General features: G+C 45.4%; 1 protein-coding gene across 15 annotated transcripts in view; it reads right to left on the bottom strand.

Annotated features, from left to right (window-relative positions):
- PCDH15 (protocadherin related 15) overlaps nucleotides 1–5,451 on the bottom strand; it is a 572,690-nt gene that overhangs the window by 68,105 nt on the left and 499,134 nt on the right. The gene's annotated exons all lie outside the window — the stretch shown is intronic.

Below are 5,451 nucleotides of genomic sequence, written 5' to 3'. Positions count from 1 at the left end.
ACTTGTGCAGAGCCACAAGGTCCCCCCTGAGCCTCCTTTGCTCCAGGCTCAGCCCCTTTCCCAGCTCCCTCAGCCGCTCCTGGGGCTCCAGCCCCTTCCCACCTCCGTTCCCTGCCCTGGAATTGCTTTGAAATATTTGAAATATTTCCAATGAAATGGTTCCTTTCTGAGCTTCTGAACTCACCACTTCTCCGATCTGTGATTTCCGATTCCTCCCCAAGACTCACATTTCCTTTCTGAGCTTCTGAACTCACCACTTCTCCAATCTGTGATTTCTGATTCCTCCCCAAGACTCACACGCCCAGGATCCACATCCATCCCATCCCCGGATGTAAGAAGGTCCCTTGCAATAAATGATAATCCACCTGCATCCCATAAATCTTAGGGATAAACCACAATTAACATCCACTTTAATCCCCATCCCACCTCAGCCTTATCCAGAGTTCTAATCTTTCCTTCTCCACACAACCACCCTTTGACCAGGACAATTTTAATCTATTCCCAGACCATTGTTTCATCCATTTTCATGGAATTTTTTCCATAACCATCACAGCAATGTGATATTTCGGCCACTTAATTCACTTCAACTTTTCCACAGGAAAATGGTATCTTGGGAGCATCCAGGACGGGACGGAGACCAGGAGAGACCTCACTGTTTTCTTTGAGTATGAAACCACAAAATGGGTTTGTCCCTCAGGAAATAAACAAAGTAACCACAAAGAAGAACAGGCTTAAGATAAAGTCAATATTTGTGCACAAAAAATACTGACATTAAATACAAATTAAAAAAAAATCTTTGAATTTGTTATGTCTTAGTTATCTGTGGCTCGAGCAGAGTGGGAAAGGGAGACTGAGCATGTCTCAAATACATTGCAGGGCACAACTACGGGAACTGTCCAAGTGAAATTTTAACTTTTCCTCTCTACTTTTCTTGCTTTCTTTTTCCCCGTGCTAAATACATCACTCCCAGCCTGTTTTCAATTTGCCTGATAGCCAATATGCTTTAAATTCACCATGAAACTTGCCTATCTCCAAAAGCATGAACACGAGATTTAATAAAAAATTACATTTCAAGCCAGCAAACCCAATAATAATTTGGAAGATTGGTTTAGTGCTGAAGCTTAATAGTGGGCTGTGTATGGACTCCATATGAGCCACTTCAGTCAGCTTGACTTTGTGAACATTATACTTTACATCTGTTTCTGTAGAATATTATAATACAAAATATTTTCATATATTTATGTTTTACTTGATGGAGGTCCATAAAAACCCCTCAGAAATTAAGTTTTGGTGCTGCTTAATTACATTGCTTGCCTCAACTTGATTAACATTGAGGGTATTTTTATTCTTAGGGTGGTGAGAGGGTTAGAGAAGCTGTGGCTGCCCTTGGATCTCTGGCAGTGCCCAAGGCCAGGCTGGACATTGGGGCTTGGAGCAGCCTGGGACAGTGGAAGGTGTCCCTGCCCCTGGCAGGGCTGGCACTGGATGGGCTTTAAGGTTCCTTCCAACCCAAACCACTCTGGAATTCCATGATCCCCATGGCAGCTCTTTTAATCCTTTCACCAGCACATTAAAACTACCCTGGCTTCCTGCCCTTGCTCAAAAAAAGATAGACCTGGACACATTTTAGAGCAACAATCCACCCTTTTATCAAGTTTTTGCTTTCCTAGTAACTACCTGAACAGCCTGTCCCAGAAAATGGTAACTTTTTTCTTCTGGAAAAGAATATTTTTGTCTTAATTAGACGTATTTATCAAGCAGTTTATCTTCAGGGTGTCACATATTCCTTCCTGGCCTTGATATTCTGCCTTTCTGTCTCAATTCCCAGACTGCTTGGAGGCACTCTGACCTTCCCATGGTATTTATCCCCAAAACAAATGACAGGAGAGTCTGGACACTGCTCCAGTGATCCCATCTTAACCTATTGTTTTTTAACCCAAATGTCAGGTTTTGCTCTCCTGATCTCTCTGTGTTCATCTTATCCCTCCAATCTTCCCAAATTCAACCTGAGGGCGTGAAGGAATATTCCTGTCAGGATTCTGCAGAAGCCAAAAAAAAAGAGGGGAAAAAATTCCCCCCAAGCATGACATAGGGCACAGTCACACACCTGGATTGGCCAGACTGATGGGATAAATTCCAAGGATAACACGGCTGGAAGGACAACACATTGCTGGAAGCCAAGAGGGTTTAATACTAAAATTATGGATCATTTCAATTCCACATCCACTCCCCCAGAGTGATTTATTCCTACATTTCATTAACATGGTGTTGGGAGCTCTGACCCTCAGCCTCTCCAAGCACAGATTCCCTGCCTGGATCTGGCTCCCTGTGCTTTCCTCTTCCCCAGGAAACATCTCACCATAACATTTCATTGAAAAATAATTCCTAAAATTCCAGTTTCCTTTTCATTTGGTATAAAGAAGCACAGGATTTTAATAAAATGCAATGCAGCACTACTAACACAAGGAAAAATAGGGGAGAAAGGATCTTTTTCCTGTAATCATCTGGTAATCATCACTCCCTAATTTTGCCATGGCAAATCCCTCTTCATACCTGCTGGAGAAATAATTTAATTTAACTTTATGACCATATTTGCTATTTCTTATTACAAACCAAATAAAGTACCAGCAGAAAATCACTCTAAGCCAGTGATTCCAAAACGAAAATCACACATATTTTCCCGAATCCAAGCTGCCACTGATGTGAGCTGCAAATTCCAAATGTATCCAGCTTAAGTGTGAGGAAAACATTGACTGCTTTTATCCCCACATCTCAAAAATGCTGCAACTAAAAGGTTGCCCGTGGTCTTTCCTTGATAAGATGCAAATTCCATTCTGGGAAAGGTGGGAAAAGCAGTGGTAGGACCTGGGTATGCTGGGAAGAGGATGACTCAAATGGATGCTCTGAATCTATCAGCATTAAACAAAACATTTTGAGGGACAAAACACTTTTGAGGGACAAAAATAACCCCCCATGGACTCTGTGACGAGAAGGGGGAAATGACTCTGAGGGGAAAAAACGATCCCTAACAAGGGAAATCCCAGGGAGCTCTGCTAGGAGGGGAAAAGGGAAACTTCAGTCAACAGAGGTTTAAAGAACTGCAGCTCAGGAGCAGCCTGAGGGAAAAGCATCTAAGGCAGAACTGATATCCTGGCAGTGCCCAAGGCCAGGCTGGACATTGGGGCTTGGAGCAGCCTGGGACAGTGGGAGGTGTCCCTGCCCATGGCAGGGGTGGCACTGGATGGGCTTTGAGGTCCCTCCCAACCCAAACCATTCTGGAATTCTCTGATTCTCCGAGGCCTCAGCCATTCATAGATATTGAGAACCATGGAATAGCCCGAGTTGGAAAGGACCACTCCTTCCAATTCCTGAGCTCCAATCCAGGGCACTGTGGATGCTTTTCCCACCTTTCTGAAGGAAGCACCAAATTACACAGATTCCACACCATAGGAGTGCCACCCCTACCCTCACTGTCACTGTGCAGGGTTCCCCATTCCCTATTTCCCAGTGAGGAAAACTGTCCGAGTGAGCAGCAGGAAACCAGAGAACTGGGGAAAATCTCTTGGAATAACTGACTCCTGATACAGCTCCATGGTTTTGTTTTGTGAAATCCTTTTGCTTGGATGGTATTTGCCTCCAATATGGAAGGATTTAATTGGGTGGAAAAGATTACAAGGTCTCTTCCACGGAGAGCGAAATCCACATGTCCCCAGATCTCCCCTTTTAGGCAGAACACGTTTCCACAGCAGTGCTGCTTCTGGGAGAGGAATAAAATTAAATAAAATTCCACACTACATTTACATCGAGTTACAGCCTGGAATTCACAGCTTCCCATATTTCCCTGTAAAACCTCGGATTGCTGGGCAACTGGACACATCTTTTCCGACAGGTTGGGGAGCCGTAACGCAACACTAACAGAAGCTGTAAGTTTGCAAAATTCCCCTTTTCTCCTGCTCTGCTATGGCTGAACACCTGGTTAATGTGCCCACAGGCACCAATTAAGAAGCAATGATGCTGCTCCGGGTTCCCATTCCATTCCCTGCTCCAGCAGCACTTTTCTGCCAGCACTGACCTTCCCCTTGCAGAGGATGTGGAATTTATTAATTAACACAACACCAAAAAGACCCCAAATCCCTTTCAACTTTTACTGTTTTAAATTGAGGACGTGCTCATTAAGAGGACAGGCTTGCTAAAAATACATCTTTATATTCAGCTGAGGTTCCAGTCACATCTGCTCTCTGCTGTTTCGTAGCACTACTAATTAATATCTATTAATTAAGAAATGAAAGTGCTGCCATAAGTCGTTGGGAGGTAATGGGAACTTCTGGATTAATTCCTTGATGCAGAGGTGATCTGAGGGAAGTCAGGACAGAAGAAAGAAGAGCTTGGGAAAGGGGCTCTTTACAGCAGATTTGATTTTCCAAAAAAATTGATTTATTTGGTTTATTGGGTGTTAACTTTTTTTTTAATTGGTTGTCCAGAGAAACTGTGGCTGCCCCTGGATCCCTGGAAGCGTCCCAGAGATGCTGGACAGGGCTTGGAGCAGCCTGGGATAGTGGAAGGTATCCCTGTCCATGGCAGGGGTGGAATGAGATGAGCTTCAAGGCTTTAAGGTCCCTTCCAACCCAAACCACTCTGGAATTCTGTGGTTCTCTTGCCAAAGATTGTTTTGCTGGGACAGAGCAGCATGAGATCAAAGCCAGCATTCAAAACTTCAATAAACTGTGTGAATTGCCACAGCCTGTTTGGGGCAGGGATGGAAATGTCTCCCTGTCCCCACCCTGCTGTGTCCCTGCTCCCACACAGGGGCTGGAGACACTGGAAGTGTCCATGTCTTCCATCAGTTCTTTGGAGAACCAGCAGAATCCGAATGACAGCCAACACCCTGCGGAAGATGTGGTGACAAGAGCAGCATCAGCCGTGGCCTTCCCTGGCACCAAAGGTCAGCTGGGCTCCGAGGTGGCCCAGCCATCTCCAATTAAATGCCCACACGCTCCAGCACTTGGATTCTTTGGGATTTTTGCCTCTTTTCTCCACACTCTGTGTTTTTGAGGAACAATTCTTGGCTTGGAAAACCCTCTGTTTGTCAGGCACTGCTCCTTTCAGCTCTTCCAGAGTCATCCTTAATATCCGTGGCAAGGACAGACAAGGACCCACACTGCTAATGCAGCTCAGCTCCAGGGCTCCACAGGGAAGATCCAGCTGGAGCACTGGGACCATGCACTGGGACCATACAGGGCTGATCGGAGTCATTAAGATTGGAAAAGCCCTCAAAGGCCATTGTGTCCAACTGGGAACCCAGCACCACCCTGTTCCCCACTAAGCCCGTCCCCGAGTGCCACATCCACACCTATTTTGAGCTCTTCCAAGGATGGGCACTCCACCCTTGTCCCAGGCAGCCCCTGCCAAGGCCTGAGCACCCTTTCCATGCAGAAATTCCTGCTTCTGTCC

The sequence above is a fragment of the Corvus brachyrhynchos genome, unplaced genomic scaffold (assembly GCF_000691975.1).
Source record: "Corvus brachyrhynchos isolate BGI_N302 unplaced genomic scaffold, ASM69197v1 scaffold334, whole genome shotgun sequence".
Classification (NCBI taxonomy): Eukaryota; Metazoa; Chordata; class Aves; order Passeriformes; family Corvidae; genus Corvus; species Corvus brachyrhynchos.
Note: the sequence above shows the minus strand (reverse complement) of the source record. Positions and strands in the feature narration are given on the sequence as shown.